Source organism: Mustelus asterias, chromosome 8, assembly GCF_964213995.1.
Source record: "Mustelus asterias chromosome 8, sMusAst1.hap1.1, whole genome shotgun sequence".
NCBI lineage: Eukaryota > Metazoa > Chordata > Chondrichthyes > Carcharhiniformes > Triakidae > Mustelus > Mustelus asterias.
In genome coordinates this window covers 39,279,293-39,298,874 of record NC_135808.1, presented here as the reverse complement: position 1 = coordinate 39,298,874, position 19,582 = coordinate 39,279,293, and the positions used below count along the sequence as shown (strand labels likewise).

At 46.7% G+C, this 19,582-nt stretch overlaps 1 protein-coding gene across 1 annotated transcript in view; it reads right to left on the bottom strand.

Annotated features, from left to right (window-relative positions):
• LOC144497075 (uncharacterized) overlaps nucleotides 1-19,582 on the bottom strand; it is a 257,791-nt gene that overhangs the window by 58,231 nt on the left and 179,978 nt on the right. The gene's annotated exons all lie outside the window — the stretch shown is intronic.

Genomic DNA, 19,582 nt, shown 5'->3' with positions numbered 1-19,582 from the left:
AATGAATTCAATCAATGTGTGACTTGTCATCCTAAATTTAGAGGAAAGTCCTTGGATTCAGTTTTCGGGGCACGACTGAAATCTTAAACACTTCAAGTATAATTTCTGACAAGCAATTTGTCTTTCTGTTTCCCAATTATTTTGATTGTTAATTTTTCAGTATAAATTTCAACTGAACCATCTAATTCCAATGATGGTTACAGAATAAAACTTAAATATGTTGCAGACTCTAAAAATTACAGGCCAGAGAGAGGGAAGGAGGGAAAGGGTGTCTGTAGGCCAGAAAGTTGAAGGGAAGGAGTGAGTCTGTACATGCCAGGGAGTGGAAGGGAGCAAGTGAGTCTATACAGGGCAGGGCAGAGAGTGGGAAGGAGGGATTTCGTACAGTCTAGAGATTAGGAGGGAGAGATGGAGTCTGTACAGGCCAGAGAGTTTGAGGGAGGGAGTGAGTCTATACAGGCCAGGTTGAAGGAGGGAGTAGGGAGCTGTGGAGTGGGAGGAGGGAATGCATTTGTGCAGGTTATTTCTCATCTCTCAAGATCCTCGGAGTTTTTGGATGCCAGCACAGCTGAAGTCTTTCTTTCTTCCCTATCTTTGCAATGTGTTCAGAAGTAAATCTGCGTGTTTCCCAAACAGAAACAATGATTGATCGGGAATATCCACTGCTTGCTGAAGTCTAGCTCTGAGGCGTTCAAGTCAGGCAACTCTTACCTATACAAGAAAGCCAGATATGATCTAAGTAGGAGATGAAGGCATTTAAAATCGCTGGCATCAACATGCACCTTTCTGATGAGCTCAATGCATTCTATGCCTGCTTAGAGCAAAAGGTCAGCAGGAGTATGCCCTCCACCCCGGAAGCCTCGGATGAGGTCACCATTGCAGATGTCAGAGCAGCCTTCTCGAAGGTCAACCCATGGAAAGTTACTGGCTCGGTTGGGGTATGCGGACGAGCACTCAGATCCTGTGCCAGCTGGCATCTTCAACCTCTCTTTACAACAATCTGATTTATTTAGATTTCCAGAGGGCCTTTGACAAGGTGCCGCATAGGAGACTGTTAAATAAGTTGTGCCCATGGTGTTAAGGGTAAGATCCGAGCATGGATAGACAATTGGCTGACTGGCAGAAGGCAGAGAATGGGGATAAAGGGGTCTTTTTCAGGATGGCAGCCGGTGACTAGTGGTGTGCCTCAGGGGTAAGTGCTGGGACCACAACCTTTGACAATATTCATCAATGATTTGGAGGAAGGAACTGAAGGCACTGTTGCTAAGTTTGCAGATGATACAAAAATATGTAGAGGGACAGGTAGCATTGAGGAAGCAGGGAAGCTGCAGAAGGACTTGGACAGGCTAGGAGAGTGGGCAAAGAAGTAGCAGATGGAATACAATGTGGAAAAGTGTGAGGTTATGCACTTTGGAAGGAGGAATGGAGGCATAGACTATTTTCTAAATGGGGAAATGCTCAGGAAATCAGAAACACAAAGGGACTTGAGAGTCCTTGTTCAAGATTCTCTGAAGGTTAACGTGCAGGTTCAGTCGACAGGTAGGAAGACAATGCGATGTTAGCATTCATGTCGAGAGGGCTAGAAGACAAGAACAGGGATGTACTTCTGAGGCTGTATAAGGCTCTGGTCAGACCATATTTGGAGTATTGTGAGCAGTTTTGAGCCCCGTATCTAAGGAAGGATGTGCTGGCCTTGGAAAGGGTCCAGAGGAGGTTCACAAGAATGATCCCTGGAATGAAGAGCTTGTCATATGAGGAACGGTTGAGGACTCTGGGTCTGTACTCGTTGGAGTTTAGAAAGATGAGGGGGGAATCTTATTGAAACTTACAGGATACTGCAAGGCCTGGATAGAGTGGACGTGGAAAGAATGTTTCCACTAGTGTGGTGAACCATCGTTGGTTCCCACTGGATAGTACTGAGCCAGGGTCTGGCCAGTACTACAAGGATGTACATATGTTACTGTTGGGTTGTCTATTGTTGGTGTTGGGGTTAGGGTGGGGTTGTTACACCTTTGTACTGTAGTGTTGTGGCACATCCCAGTCGGGCTCCGCCTCCTGGGAGAGGTATAAGAGTCCCTGCTCTGGCCGGGACCCCTTCAGTCTGGGATAGTGTATATAATTACTGGCTGCTTCATTACAGTAAATAAAAACCTTTCATTTACCGAGCATCAGACCTCGTGATTGAGAAGCGCATCAATTTTATTTACTGTCGTTAAACTCTCGTCGAAAAAAAAAGGAGAGAGTATGGAGCAAATCCTGAAGCCGGAACGCCTTACACTAGATCCACGTGCGGTGGGCGCTTCTAACACCTTCGACCACTGGCTGAAGTGTTTCGAAGACTACCTGGCAGCCTCCGCAGCGGTCACCACAGATGATGACAGACTCCGGGTCCTCCATGCGAGGGTAAGCGACACTGTCTACCTCGCGATCCGTGCGGCCGCCGATTATACTAAGGCCCTCGAGCTTCTGAAGAATGAAATACACACTCGTTACCTCCTAGCCACTCGACGACGGCAGTCTGGCGAAACGATGGAGGAATATGCGAACGAGCTCCTACAGCTAGCCAGGGGCTGTAACTGCAAAGCTGTGTCGGCTGAGCAGAGCATGAACGACCTCGCCCGAGATGCGTTTGTGGCGGGGGTCGGATCGTCGTACATTCGACTTAAACTGTTGGAGAAGGGTAACCTTGATCTTACCCAGGCCATCGAGCTGGCGGAGATGCTCGAGACGGCCTCCTAAAGCTTAGTATTATATCCGGAGGACCATGTGGAGACAACGTGACAGGAGCAGTCGCCAATCCCTCCTCGTCCCTCGGGATCGAAATGCTGCGTAATGGCGTGCTCACACTCGGGCCAGACGACGGCAGCAGCCCCGGGCGGCCCGCGGTGCTATTTCTGTGGGGGAGCGAAGCATACTCGGCAACGGTGTCCCACTAAAGCTGTGTTGTGCACCGCATGCGGTAAGAAAGGGCACTATTCGAAAGTGTGCCGATCTAAACCCAGGAGCGGCAGTGCGGCCTGCGATTCTTCAGAGATCAGGTCTTCGTCGTCGAAGTCATCGAGGAGTTCATCCACGTGCGAGGCCAGGACGACGTCATTACGGTCGACAGAGTCGGAGGTGTGTGACCACCAGGGGTCGCTGAGTTTGGCGCCCTCACCCACGTGCGACTCATGGGAGCGGCCATGTTGGTCGACACTGACCACGAACGACCAGCAGGGGTCCTCCTCATCGATTTCAGCTGCCTGCAGTGGCGCTCATGAACCAACGGTGGCGTCGATCACCCTGGACCAGGCCAAGCCTCATAGACTTGACAAATCTATGATGAATATCCAGGTAAATGACCACGTGATTTATTGTCTGTTTGACAGCGGGAGCACTGAGAGCTGTATCCACCCGGACACTGTGAAGCGGTGTGGACTCCAGATTCAACCTGCCAAACAGACAATCTCTATGGCATCAAGGTCCCGGTCTGTTGCCGTGCGAGGGAGTTGCGTGGTAACCTTGAAGGTGCAAGGCACAGTTTACGAGCGTTTCAAGCTCCTCGTGTTGCCGTATCTTTGCGCGCCAATACTTCTTGGACTAAACTTCATGGTCCACTTGAGGAGTGTAATCCTACAGTACGGTGGGCCACTCCCTTCACTGGCAGTGGGAAAACAGCAGCAGCCTCCAAATTGCCCAACGCGCCCCGCCTGCAGCCTCTCGACGCTGAAGATCACCACACCCTCCTTGTTCCAGAATCTTGTGCCAGGCTGCAAGCCCATCGCGACTAAAAGTAGGCGTTACAGCGCTGAGGATCGGATCTTCATTAGATCTGAGGTTCAGCGGCTCCTCAAAGAAAGGATCATACAACCCAGCGCTAGTCCGTGGAGAGCGCAGGTCGTGGTGGTCAAGAGCGGGAACAAACCCCGGATGGTCATTGACTACAGTCAGACCATTAACCGATATACGCAGCTGGATGCGTATCCTCTCCCGCGCATATCTGATATGGTTAATCAGATTGCGCAGTACCGGGTGTTCTCCACCATAGACCTCAAGTCTGCCTACCACCAACTCCCCATTCGCCCAGAGGACCGACAATACACGCTTTTGAGGTGGATGGTCGCTTGTATCACTTTCTCAGGGTTCCCTTTGGTGTCACCAATGGGGTCTCGGTCTTCCAGCGTGCTATGGACCGAATGGTGGACCAGAACGGGCTGCGGGCTACCTTCCCGTACCTGGATAATGTCACCATCTGCGGCCATGACCAGCAGGACCACGACACGAATCTCCTGAACTTCCTACGCACTGCATCTCGCCTGAACTTGACCTACAACAGGGAGAAGTGTGTGTTTCGTACGCGCGTTTAGCCATCCTAGGATACGTGGTGGAAAACGGGGTCATTGGCCCTGATCCAGACCGTATGCGCCCCCTTTCTGAACTTCCCTTGCCTCCTAGTGCAAAAGCACTGAGAAGATGCTTAGGCTTCTTCTCTTATTATGCACAGTGGGTTCCCAATTACGCGGACAAAGCCTGTCCGCTCATTAAGTCCACGACTTTTCCCCTAGCGCCAGAGGCCCGATTGGCCTTCGATAAATTGAAAGCTGACATCGCGAAAGCTACGATGCACGCTGTAGACGAGTCCATCCCCTTTCAGGTGGAGAGCGATGCATCTGATTTCGCCCTGGCCGCCACACTTAACCAGGCGGGCAGGCCCGTCGCATTTTTTTCCCGCACCCTCCAAGGCCCCGAAATTCGGCATTCAGCGGTGGAAAAGGAGGCCCAGGCCATTGTGGAGGCCGTCAGGCACTGGCGCCATTACTTGGTGGGAAAACGGTTCACCCTGATCACGGACCAGCGGTCCGTGGCGTTCATGTTTAACAACACGCAGAGGGACAAGATCAAGAATGACAAGATCTTGCGGTGGAGAATTGAACTCTCCACCTATAACTACGACATCATGTACCGTCCAGGGAAACTCAATGAGCCCTCGGATGCCCTCTCGCGTGGAACATGCGCTAGTAAACAGGAGGACCGTTTTCAGGCCCTCCATAATGACCTATGCCATCCTGGGGTCACTCGGCTCTACCACTTTATAAAAGCCCGCAACCTGCCTTACTCGGTGGAGGACGTCAGGTCAGTAACAAGGAGCTGTCGGGTTTGCGCGGAATGCAAACCGCACTTTTACCGACCTGACCGGGCACATTTAGTCAAGGCCACTCGTCCCTTCGAGAGACTGAGTGTCGATTTTATGGGCCCCCTTCCCTCAACAGATCGGAGTGTGTACTTCCTCAATATCATTGACGAGTACTCTCGGTTCCCTTTTGTTGTTCCCTGCTCTGATACATCCGCTGCCACGGTTATCAAGGCATTCCGTGATCTCTTTACCCTGTTCGGGTACCCCGGCTACATCCATAGCGACAGGGGCTCGTCGTTCATGAGCGATGACTTGAGGCAATTCCTGCTCTCATACGGGATTGCCTCTAGTAGGACCACGAGCTACAACCCCAGGGGTAATGGACAGGTGGAACGCGAGAATGCTACAGTCTGGAAGGCTGTCTTACTGGCGTTGAAGTCAAAAGGTCTTCCAGTCTCCCGTTGGCAAGAGGTGCTCCCTGATGCGCTCCATTCTATTCGCTCCCTCCTGTGTACGGCAACCAATGCTACTCCCCACGAGAGGATGTTCTCATTCCCTCGGAAGTCTTCCTCGGGGACCTCATTACCGTCTTGGTTGACGTACTCAGGACCCGTCCTCCTGCGGCGACATGTAAGGGCCCGCAAGTCCGACCCGTTGGTCGAACAGGTCCATCTCGTCCACGCCAACCCTCAGTATGCCTATGTGGCATACCCTGACGGGCGAGAGGATACGGTCTTGATCCGAGACCTGGCGCCAGCAGGGGACGTAGCAACCCCTGTAGCTCCCATACCCCCTGTTACAAACCCTTTATCTCTTGTTTCTTCCCCGGACACGGCGCGGGCAGCATCGGGACCATTGCTTAACCATTTTACTCCCATGTACAGCTTGCCTGAGCCCGGAAGATGGTCGCCACTGCAGGGCGTGTCAGGATCCCATGGACTACCGTCACCTCAGGGTCAACCGGCCTGTGAGTCCGTGGAAGAACAGCTGGACGTCGCCTTGGGGAGAACGCCACCGCAAGTGCCTACTCCGGTGTCACCGCCGGTATTGAGGAGGTCACAACGACGGTGCGGTCCCCCTGACCGTCTGAACTTATAGACTACTGACACTTTATTCTGTTTTTGTACCCCGCCGGCCTTTGTTCTCAAAGGAGGGGTGAATGTGGTGAACCATCGTTGGTTCCCACTGGATAGTACTGAGCCAGGGTCTGGCCAGTACTACAAGGATGTACATATGTTACTTTTGGGTTGTGCTATTGTTGGTGTTGGGGTTAGGGTGGGGTTGTTACACCTTTGTACTGTAGTGTTGTGGCACATCCCAGTCGGGCTCCGCCTCCTGGGAGAGGTATAAGAGTCCCTGCTCTGGCCGGGACCCCTTCAGTCTGGGATAGTGTATATAATTACTGGCTGCTTCATTACAGTAAATAAAAGCCTTTCATTTACCGAGCTTCAGGCCTCGTGATTGAGTAGCGCATCAACTAGTAGGAAAAACTAGAACCTCAGGCTAAAGGGATGATCCTTTAAAACAGAGGTGAGGAGGAATTTCTTCAGCCAGAGAGTGGTGACTCTGTGGAACTCTTTGCTGCAGAAGGCTGTGGAGACCAGGTCATTGAGTGTCTTTAAGACAGAGGTAGATAGGTTCGTGATTAATAAGGGGATCAGGGGTTATGGGGAAAAGGCAGGAGAATGGGGATGAGAAAAATATCAGCCATGATTGAATGGCAGAGCAGACTCGATGGGCTGAGTGGCCTAATTCTGTTCCTTTGTCTTATGGTCTAATCTGAGGTCCCTATCTGCTTCAAGAAGATGACTATCTTCCCAGTACCAAAGAAAAGCCAAGCAATGTACCTTAATGACTATTGTCCGGTGGCTCTGACATCCATCATTACGAAGTACTTCAAAAGGTTAGTCATGGCACGAATCAATTCCAGCCTCCCGGAGTGCCTGGATCCACTGCAGTTTGCCTACTGCCGCAACAGGTCCACAAGCAGACGCCATCTCCCTGGCTCTGCACTCAACCCTGGAACACCTAGATAACAAAGACACCTATGTCAGACTCCTATTAATTGACTACAGCTCAGGCTTCAACACAATTATTCCTACGAAACTCACTTCCAAACTCATGGTCTAGGGCTCGGCTCCTCCCTCTGCGACTGGATCCTGAACTTCCTAACCCACAGGACCGCAATCAGTAAGGATAGGTAACAACACCTCCTCAACAGCGGTGCCCCACAAGGCTGTGTCCTCAGCCCCCAACTATATTCCTTATATACCTATGACTGTGTGGCCAAATTCCCCTCCAACTTGATTTTCAAGTTTACTGATGACATCACCGTAGTGGGTCAGATCGCAAACAACAACGACACGGAATACAGGAGAATCTGGTGAACTGATGCAATGACAATAATCTCTCCCTCAATGTCAACAAAATAAAGGAGATAGTCATTGAATTCAGGAAGCATTGTGCAGAACATGCCCCTGTCTACATCAATGGGGATGATGTAGAAATGGTCGAGAGCTTCAAATTTTTAGGTGTCCAGATCAGCAACAACCTATCCTGGTACCCGCCACCCCCCACCCTCCTCCCACCCCCATTTTCGACCTCTCGAGCCTGGTCCTCAATGCGATAGGATCATTGCTGATCTGACCCTTGCGAAATAATACATTTCCTGTGAACTGGAAATTATAAACTTATTGATGGAGAAAGTATACCAGCTCACAGTGACATTGACCGATATATTGTGTACAGGACCCTTACTGTAGTGTTTCAGTGAATCGAAACACACAATACTAACAACTCAGTTAGTTTGGGTTATACCAAAGTGATTTATTGTGAGCTTTAAATCTACACAGAAGATTGACAAAAGAGCAAACAACACAATATTCAGCTTTCACCAAACGCAAGACATTTCGCATAACAGGAAATGAACCTTGGAAGAGTGTAGGATGAACATATCACATACATTGAAGTATGATGAGCTGAGGGAAAAGAATTAAGTTCCGCATCCAACAGCCACCCTAGCGCAATCCAGTACTTAATGGATCCGTTTGTGTTTTGACTAGTTTCAATGAGCAACTGCTTCAAAAATACAAAACCAAAACACTGTGGATGTTGGAAATCTGAAATAAAAAGAGAAAATACAGGTTTTTATTTTTCAGGTATTGATTCAATTCAATGTTGAAAATTGGAACACTGATTGGTGTCAATTTTTATCTAATTTCATGCTCTTGTGAACTGCTTTGTAATATTTTACTGAGGTATTATGTCAGCGTCAGTGAATTCATAGTTACAAGAAGCTCAGATAGAAATCAGCCAGAATCTAATTGAATAATAGAACAGTCTGGAGGGATTACTCCTGTTCCTATTGTCATACTGGTAGTTTAGACACGTGTCTCACATTGGAGCAAAACAGAATCCAGCCAGTGTTAGCACCTTCTGGATTTCAGAACAGGAAGGTGTGAGAGTGTGTGGGATGGGGATTTACAGCATTGCATGTACAAGAAAGGAAAGAATGTACCAGATAAACTACAATGGTCTGTTCTGAAATTCTATCCTGTACTTAGTCATAAAAATGATGTTTAATGATTGGTTTGCAACCCAGTTATGTTTAATGGTCTATTAAGCTATTATTAGTGTGGTAATATAATCAGGGCCTAGATTAAGTTGGATACCCTAAATTAAAGAATTGGGCATATTAAAATCAAACACAGTCAAACCTCGGGCAGGTCAATTATACAAATACACAAACATGTCTGGGCCTGGCCCATCAAAGATCATTGCACTCGACTGAGACCCAGCAAGAGATCATCACACCCCATTGAAATGCACTGGCCTATTGTTAGAAGGCCAGATCGGGTCAGACTTTCTGTCACCTAGAGTTCCTGCAGTTACCTTATCTGGCAACAGGTTACATGTAAGCAACAGCATGGAGATGGACACCTGGGGGCGGACCCCGGTGTCCTGTCAGGCAGTCATCAAGAAACCTACTGGGTATTGGGACCCCCTCCTGGGACCTCATTGGCCGGAAACCATAGAAGTTTCTGGAAAGGCAGACAGGCAGAAGAATAAAGGTACACATTTCAGACACACCAGCAGCGAAGACTCGACGAGGGAGGCGGCCTTGACCATCCGGAAGACTGACCAGAGAAGGAAGGAGGGAAGAAGCTGCCATTGAGATTCACCTTCGTGACGACGGACCAGAGGGACTGAGAGAATCGGGCCTGCAGTTTAACCAAACCATCTTTGCGGGTCGTATACTCGAATCTGGGGTATCCTCTTGTTTTATGTGGGTAACTTAAGGGTTAATAGTGTTATTATTAATAAACTTATTGAATCTTTACTTGTGTTTGTCCTTTGTCCACCTTGCAAATAAGGGCACCGGGGTAAAACCTCGGAGTAAGCAAACTGGTCGAAAGTATCTGAGAATTAACAGGTACAATGTTAGGTATTATTATTGGCCTAAAGGGCGGCACGGTGGCAACAGTGGTTAGCACTGCTACCAGGCATCTGGGTTCAATTCCGGCCATGTATGACTGCTTAGAGTTCAAATGTTCTCCCCCTGGCTGCATCTGTTTTCTCTGGTGCACCAGTTCCCTCCCACAGTCCAAAATGTGCAGGTTAGGTGGATTGGCCGTGCTAATTTGCCCCTTATTGTCCTAAAGTGTAGGTTAGGGGGATTAGTGGGGTAAATGCATGGGATTACAAGGATAGGGCCTGGGTGGGATGATCTGTCGGAGAGTTGGTGCAGACTCGATGGATCGAATGGCCTCCTTCAGCACTGTATGGATTCTATAATTATATTCTATTTAATTTTACTCAATATCGCACACTGTTCCTATGAGACTGCATCATTCTCTGTGAAGATGTAGCTGTATTCCTTTTTGACATTTGAAATACGTGACATTTGAAATACATGACATGGTCAAGGCCTATGTTCAGAACTATGGTCTGTGCTTCAATTATTGTGATGAAGACAGTCAAGGTTGATTAGTCCAGTGCCCGGAGCTGGGACATGACACAAACTCCCTGTCCATTCAAACTGGCCATTGTAGCGGCTTTGTAACATCATTGCTGGCTGCTGTGTGATTGGTTGCTGGCTGCTTTGTGATCTCACCTGGAGACAGGTTTCCGCCCTGGTTACGGCCCATCAGTTTGATGTCACTCTGGGAAATTGGGTTTCATGCTGATGTGATGCCAGATACAGAGGATAATGCCATGTAAGGAATAACACACATCATTTAAATATGGATTTTATTGATTATGGACATTGGAAGAGAAATAGTAGTTAGCACTGCTGCATCACATGCCAGGGACCCAGGTTCAAATCCAGCCTTGGGTGACTGTATGATGTTTGCATGTTCTCCCTGTGAATGCATGGGTTTCCTTCAGGTGCTCAAGTTTCTCCCACACTCCAAAGGTGTGCAGGTTAGGTTGATCAGCCGTGTTAAATTGCCCCTTAGTGTCAGGTGGATCAACAGGTAAATATGTTGAGTTAGGCCTTGGTGAGATTGTTGTCGATGCAAGCTCAATGGGCCGAATGGCCTTCCTCTGCACTGTAGGGATTCTATGATTCTATTCTATGTTAAAATATTGGGTTAGAAAGAAGGTTATTGTGGCCACAAAATTGCCTCTGACCATCAGGTGACACTGTTGTGTGGATTCCAGAACCCAGTCAGGGAACTGACTACTTGCCTCGCAAAAAGAAAGGGTTGTGACTGGCGGTGACAGCAGCCCGAATGAAGCAGCAAATTCTAGAGAAATCTGAGCACAACCACTGTTGGGTTTGAGGTCAGTTATTGGTTTCAGTAAAAACCATTAAACTGCCATTCTGACCACAGGCAAAGAGACCAGGCCATGACAAGAAGGAGCCACACACCCTGCTGACTCCACCAAGAAAACTATTGAACTGCTGTTCTGACCGCAGTCTCCGAAGCCTCAGGACACGACAAAAAGAAACCGTCCATTCTGGTGACAAACCAAGGAGCAGGCAACTCTCTACCTGAACATCAACCCACATAAGAACTAACTGTTCATCGATTGAAGAAACGACCAGAAACCAACTTCATCCCTTCAAGAGGTTCCCAACAAACATCTTCTAACCCAGCTATTGAAATCCCTTCACTGATCCTTCACTAAAGAAGATCTCTCATCAGATCTGCAACTTTAATCATCAGATTCCATGAGGCAAGTGATTTATGAAGATTTCCTGTTTCATATAAATTGGAACAGTGCACTATCGTTTACCCCGTAACTTTTCTAGAGTGTGTTAATAGAGTGAAAGCGTGAGTGAGTGAGTGAGTGAGTGAGTGAGTGAAGTAGAGTCTATTTTTTGGTTAATTAGTTTGTGTTTAGTTTTTGAAAATAGGTAATCAAATAGAAATAAATAAATACAGCAATTACTGAGACATGCTGCAGGATGACATAGATTGGGATCTGAATATTGAAGGGGATGTGACATTTAGGAAGGTCAGGAAAAGGTGGAGGACTGGCTCTATTAATTAATAACTGTTTTGACATAATAGAAAGGAATGGATTAATTTCAGAAAACCCGGATATGAAAGTGGTTTAGATAGAGATGAGAAATGATAAAAGGAAGAAGTCATTTGTGGATTTTCAGGCCCCTTAACAGCAACCATGCTGTAGGACAGAGTATAACGGCTAATGGGAGCTTGTCAGAAAGATATGGCGATTATCATTGGGGATTTTAATGTCTGTATATACTGTAAAAATCAGGGGGGCAAAGGTAGCCTCGGTGAGGAATTCATACAATATTTTTGGGATAGTTTAATAGAACAACATATTTGGCCACTTACAAGAGATCAGGCTAAAATGAAACAGGACTAATTAATGACCTCATAGTGGAGGCACCATAATGTGGAGCAGCCATCATAATGTGATGGAATTTAACGTGCAGTTTGAGAGAGGGAAGAGTGCACCTGAGACTAATATTTTAAATTTGAAATAAATTTAATATTTCACAATACATGGAGTAAATATGTTGCAACAAAAAAGAAAAATTCCTGGAGGATGACCCACCATCTATGGTTAGACAGGACAGTTAAAGACAGTATAAAACTTAAAGATAAAGCACATTCGAGCTTAAAGATGATTGGCATATCAGAAACAGTAAAGAATGACTAAAAGGTGAATAAGGATTGGAAAATTAGAGTTGAGGAGAAAGCTAGCCAGAAATCTAAAGACAGATATTGAGAGAGTCCAGAATTATTTTAAACAGAAACAACTTAACAAAATGAGCCTGCAAAAATAATATTGAAAAATAAGGCAATGACAAATGAATCGAAAAGGTATTTTGCATCATCCTTCACTATAGCGGATACAGATTTATTGCCCATCCCTAAATCCCCTCAAGATGGTAAGTGCGGGTGAGCTGCCTTCTTGAAACAGTGCAGTCGGTGTGATGCAAGCACAGTGCAATTAAGGAGAGAGTTCCAGGAATTTGACCCAGTAACAGAGAAGGAATGGTGATATATTTCCAAGTCAGGATGGTGAGTTGCTTGGAGGGAACGGACAAAGTGGTGGTGTTCCCATGTATCTGCAGCCCTTGGTCTTGGGTTAGGAGGGTGCTGTCTAAGAAGCACTGGTGTGTTTCTGCAGTGCACCTTGTGTATGGTACATAACTGCTGCCACTGTTCATTGATGGTGGAAGGAATGAATGCTTATGGAATGGATGTCAATCAAGAGAACTGCTTGCTCTTGGATGGTGTCAAGTTTCTTGGGTATTGCTGCAGCACCACTCATCCAGGCAAGTGGAGATTACTCCATAACACTCCTGACTTGTATCGTTGAGATGGTAGACATGCCTTGGAAGTTAGGAGGTGAGTTACTCACCATAAGACTCCTGGCCTTAGACCTGCTCTTCTAGCTTAATATTTATATGGTTAGTCCAGTTCAGATTCCGATCCATGGTAACCACCACCCTAACCCCTCCCCTTGATGTGGGGAGTGGAGAATTCTGTGATGGTAATGCCATTGAATGTCAAGGGGCAATGATTTATTTCTCTCTTTGGAGATGGCCATTGTGTGGAACGCATGTTACTTGCCATTTATCAGCAGAAGCCCAGATAGTGTCCAGGTCTTGCTGCATTTGCACATGTATTGGTGCTGAACACTGTGCAGTCATCAGCTTGCAACCACACATTTGACCACGTGATGGAAGGAAGGCCATTGATGAAGCAGTTGAGGATGGTTGGGCCTAGGACACTGCCATGATGGACCCCTGCAGTGATGTCCTGGAACTGAGATGACTGACTTCCAACAACTACAACTACCTTCCTTTGTTCTAGATACGACTCCAACCAGCATTGAGTTTACCCCTTGAGTCCCATCAACTCCAGCTTTGCTAGGACTCCTTGATCCCACACTCAGCCAAATGTATCCTTGTTGTGAAGGACAGTCACTCTTACCTTACTCTGGAGTTCAGCCCTTTTTTCCATGTTTGAACCAAGGCTGTAATGAGGTCAGGGCTGAGTGACCCTGGTGGAACCCAAACTGAGCATCAGTGAGCAGGTTATTGCTGAGTAAGTGCCACTTGATAGCACTGTTAATGATCTCCTCCATCACTTTACTGATGTTTGAGCATAGACTGGTGGGCCGGTAATTAACTGGGTTGAATTTGTGCTGCTTTATTTTTGAACAGGGCATACCTGGGTAATTTTTCACATTGCCAGATAGATGCCAGTGTTGTAGCTTTGCTGGAACAACTTGGCGAGGGGTTCTGGGACACAAGTCTTCAGTACTGTAGCTGGAATATTGTCAGCGTCTGTAGCCTTAGCACTATCCTGTGTCTTCAGTCATGTCTTGATATCACTTGGAATGAATCTGTCTTGCAGGGGACCTCTGGATGAGGCTGAGATGGATCATCCACTCAGCACTTTTGGCTGAAGATTGCTGCCAATTTTTTCATCCTATCTTTTGCACTGATATGCTGGGCTTCTCCAAGATTGAGGATGGTGATGTTTGTGTAATCTCCTTCTCCACTGAGTTGTTTAATTGTTCAACATCATTCATGCATGGATATGACAGGACTGCAGCACCTAGATCTAGTCCGTTGGTTGCAGAATCACTTAGCTGTCCATCACTTGCTGCTTATACTGGTTGACATGTTTAAAGTCCTGTGCTGTAGCTTCATCAGTTGACATCTAATTTCTAGGTATACCTGATGCCATTCCTAGAATGCCCTCCTGACCTCTTCATTGAACCAAGGTTGATCACCTTGCTCCGTGGTAATGGTAAAGAAGAGGAATTGTAGGAGATGAGGTTACAAATTGTGGTTGAGAAATTCTGCTGCTAATAATCCACAGCCCTCATGGATGCCCAGTCTTGAGTTCTCGATCTGTTTTAAATCTATCCAATATCACACGGTGATGTTGCCATACAACATTCAATGGGAAGATAGACTTTGTCCGTACAAGGACTGTGCCGTGCTCACTCCAATTGCTGCTGTCAAGGAGAGATATATCTGCGGTAGGCAGGCTGGCAAGGATGAGGTCAAGTATGTTTCCCCTCTGTTGTTTCCCTCGCCTGCCACAGACAGTCTGTGTCCTTTAGAGCTTAGCCAGCTTGATGTGTGGTGGTGCTGCTGGGTCACTCTTGGTGGTAGACATTTAAGCTCCCACCCAGAGTACATGGTGCACCCTCCAAGTGGTGTTTAACATGGAGGCATATTGATTCATCAGCTGAGAGAATGATACATGGTAATGAGCAGGAGGTTGCCCATGTTTGACTGGATCCCGTGAAACTTCATGGGGCAGAGTTCTGAATTAAGGTCACCCAGGGCAACTCCCTCCATTATACCACCACCTCTGCTGCGTCTGTCCTGCTGATGGACAGGACATACCAGGGTGGTAGTGCCTGGGACATTGGTGTCTGTTCATTCCCCAGGCTGTTGTCAGCCTTGTTTCTTGAATAGATAGTGAGACAGCTCTCCCAATTTTGGCACAAGTCCACAGCTGTTAATAAGGTGGATGTCGCAAGGTTGGCAGGGCAGTGTTTGTTGTGTCGTTTCCAGATGCCGGGTGGGGTCAATCCAGTTTTATTCCCTTTTCTTGCTTTTCATTTGGGAGGGTGAGGCGGGGTGGGGGGGGGGGGGGGGTGCATGGGGGGTGGGGGGGCAGAGTTGATACAACTTGCTAGGCCATTTAAGAGTCAATTTCATTATTGTGGATCTGCAGTAACAGGTAGGCCTGGCCAGGTAATAATGGCAAATCTCCTTCTGTCTGCCCCAGATATCACAGAAATACAGAAACTAGGAGCAGGAGTAGGCTATTTTGGGCCTTCGAGTCTACTCCACCATTCATTATGATCATGGCTGATCATCCAACATATTCCCAACTTCCTTCCATATATTTTGATCTCTTTAGCCCCAAGAGCTATATCTTCTTCTTCAAATCATACAATGTCTTGGCATCAACTTCTTTCTGTGTTAATAAATTCCATAGGCTCACCACTCTCTGAGTGAAGAAATTTCTCCTCATCTCAGTCCACTGGACACCCCACCATTGGGAACATCCTTCCTGCATCTACTCTGTCTAGTTCTAGTCAGAATTTTATTGGGTTTCTGTAAGATCCCCCCTCATTCTTCTAAACTCCAGCGAATGTAATCCTAAATGATTCAATCTCTCCTCATATGTCAGTCCTGCCATCCGAGGAGTGAGTCTGGTACACCTTCGCTGCACTTCCTCTGCAGCAACATCCTTCCTCAGATAAGGAGACAAAAACTCCTCATAATATTCCTCACCAAGGCTCTGCATCACTGCAGCAAGTCATCCCTGCTCCTGTGCTCAAATCCTCCTCGCTATGATTGATTTGATTTGTGATTTGACTTGATTTGTTATTGTCACATGTATTAGCATACAGTGAACAGTATTGTTTCTTGCGCGCTATACAGATGAAGCATACCATACATAGAGAAGGAAAGGAGAGAGTGCAGAATGTAGTGTTACAGTCATAGCTAAGGTGTAGAGAAAGATCAACTTAATGCGAGGTAGGTCCATTCAAAAGTCTGATGGCAGCAGGGAAGAAACTGTTCTTGAGACAGTTGGTACATATCCTCAGACATTTGTATCTTTTTCCCGAAGGAAGAAGGTGGAAGAGAGTTTGTCCAGGGTGCATGGGGTCCTTAATTATGCTGGCTGCTTTTCTGAGGCAGTGGGAAGTGTAGACAGTGTCAATAAGTGGGAGCTTGGTTTAAATGATGGACTGGGCATAATTCACAACCCTTTGTAGTTTATTGCAGTCTTGGACAGAGCAGTAGTCATACCAAGCTGTGATACAAGCAGAAAGAATGCTTTCTATGGTGCATCTGTAAAGGTTGGTGAAAGTCCGAGCGGACATGCCAATTTCCTCAGTCTTCTGAGAAAGTAGAGGTGTTGATGGGCTTTCTTAACTAAAGCATTAGCATGGAGGGACCAGGACAGGTTGTTGGCGAACTGGACACCTAAAAACGTGAAGCTCTCGACCATTTCTACATCATCCCCATTGATGTAAACGGAGCATGTCCTCCATTACTACACTTCCTGAAGTCAATGACTACCTCCTTCATTTTGTTGACATTGAGGGAGAGATTATTGTCGTTGCACCAGTTCACCAGATTCTCTCTCTTTCCTGTACTCCGTCTTGTCATTGTTTGAGATCCAACCCACTACGGTGGTGTCATCAGCAAACTTGAAAATCAAGTTGCAGGGGAATTTGGCCACACAGTCATAGGTGTATAAGGAGTATTGCAAGGGACTGAGGACATAGCCATGTGGGGCTGTGTTGAGGATGATTATGGAGGAGGTGTTGTTGCCTATCCTTATTGGGTTAAGAAGTTCAGGGTCCAGTCATGGAGGGAGGAGCCGAGACCCAGGCCACGGAGTTTGGAGATGGGTTTCGTAGGAATAATGATGTTGAAGGCTGAGCAGTAGTCGATAAATAGGAGTCTGACGTAGGTGTCTTTGTTATCTAGGTGTTCCAGGGTTGAGTGCAGGGCCAGGGAGATGGCGTCTGCTGTGGACCTGTTGCAGCAGTAGGCAAACTATAGTGGAGCCAGGCAATCTGGGAGGCCGAAAGTGAAGTCATAGCATGAATTGATTTGTGCTATGACTTAACTTTCAAAGCACTTCATAATGATGGCTGTAACAGCCACCGGACGATAATCATTAAGGCACACTGCCTGGCATTTCTTTGGTAATGGGATGATGGTCATCTTCTTGAAGCAGACAGGGACCTCAGTTTGTTGTAAAGAGAGGTTGAAGATGTCTGTGAATACCAACCCCCTGTCCCCAGCTGCTCCACACAGGATCTGAGAGCTCCTCAGGGTACCCCATCCGGGCCAGTCGTTGACCTTCAAGAAGGCTGCTCTGATGTCTGCAATGGTGACCTTGGATAAAGGTTTGTCCAAGGCTTTCGGGATGGAGGGCTTGCTCTCAGTGACCTCTTGCTCAAAACGGGCATAGAATGTTGAGCTCATCAGGGAGGAAGAGTGCTTTGGTGATAGCGATTTTACCTGCCTTCATCTTGTAGCCTGTTATGTCTTGCAGACCTTGCCATAATCGGCAGGGGTCCATGCGGCTAGCCGGGGACTCTAGCTTGGTCCGGTACTGTCTTTTGGCATCTTTGATGGATCTCCTTAAATCATATCTAGCATAACATAATATCTGCCTTCTTTACCCCCTGCATGCATACTTTCAGTGACTGGTGTACAAGGACACCCAGGTCTCGTTGAGCATTTCCCTCTCTCAATCTATCGCCATTCAGATAACGACCAAAGTGGATAACCTCACATTTATCCACATCATACTGCATCTGCCATGCATTTGCTCACTTACTCAGCCTGTCCAAGTCACACTGAAGCATCTCTGCATCCTCCTTTCAGCTCAAACCCAGCATTGTGCCATCTGCAATAGACATAGTACACTTCTCTTATCTAAATCATTGATATATAAATTGTGAATAGCTCGTGTCCCAGCACTGATCCCTGTTTTTCCCTATTAGCGGCACGGTAGCACAGTGGTTAGCACTACTGCTTCACAGCTCCAGGGTCCTGGGTTCGATTCCCGGCTTGGGTCACTGTCTGTGTGGAGTTTGCACATTCTCCTCGTGTCTGCGTGGGTTTCCTCCGGGTGCTCCGGTTTCCTCCCACAGTCCAAAGATGTGCGGGTTAGGTTGATTGGCCATGCTAAAATTGCCCCTTAGTGTCCTGAGATGTATAAATTAGAGGGATTAGCGGGTAAATATGTAGGGATATGGGCATAGGGCCTGGGTGGGATTGTGGTCGGTGCAGACTCGATGGGCCGAATGGCCTCCTTCTGCACTGTAGGATTTCTATGATTAGCCACTGCCTGCCACTTGGAAAAAGACTTGTTTATTCCTACTCTTTGTTTGAAAGGAAAAAGACTTGTTTATTTCTACTCTTTGTTTGGCAAACAGTTTTGTAAATGTCAATATGGCTCTGTCCAATCCTGCCACTATTTTGGAAGCGCTCTGCTATTTAATCTTTGATAAACTCTCACATATTCTCCACTACTGACGTCAGGCTGATTGGTATATAAGTCCACTTTCTCTCCCTTTTTAAATAGTGGGATTATATTAGCTAACCTCCAATCTGTAGGAACTGTTCCAGAGTCTGTAGAATCATAGAAACCCTACAGTGCAGAAGGAGAATCTTGGAAGATGACCACCAATGCATTCCCTATTTCTCGGACCACTTTCTAAGGTACTCTCGGATTTAGATTATCAGGCTCTGGTGAATTATTGGCCTTCAATTCCATCAATTTCCCGAATACCATTTCCCTACAAATACTGATATCGTTCAGTTCCTCCCTCTCACTAAACCCTATGTTCCCCAACATTTCTGGTATTTTATTTGTGTTCTCCTTTGTGAAGGCAGGCCAAAGTATGTATTTTGTTGGTCAGCCATTTCTTTGTTCCCCGTTATACATTATTAATTCCCCTGTTTCAAACTACATTTGTCTTCACCGATCTTTTTTAGTTCACATACCTATCAAAAAATTATTCTGTTCTCCACAAGCTTACTCTTGAACTCTATTGTCCCCCTTCTTAATCAATCCCTTTGTCCTCCTTTGCTGAATTCTAAACTGCTCCCAATCTTCAGGTCTGCTGATTTTCTAGCAAATTCGTATGCCTCTCGCTTGGATCTAATACTATTTGAAATTTCCTTTGTAAGTCATGGTTTTGGCCACCTTTTCTGTTTTAGTTTTGTGCCAGACAGGAATGAACAATTGTTGCAGTTCACCCATTCACTCCTTGAATGTTTGCCATTGTGTATCCACTGCCATCCCTTTAGTTAACATCTGCAATCCATCATAGCCAACTGCCACCTCATAACTTCAGTTTCCTTTATTCAGATTCAACTATGTCACTCTCCATTCTGATGAAGAGTTTGACCTCATTCTGGTCACCCATCCCCAGGGGAATTGCCAATTATTCTTTTCTTATTACGCAATACCC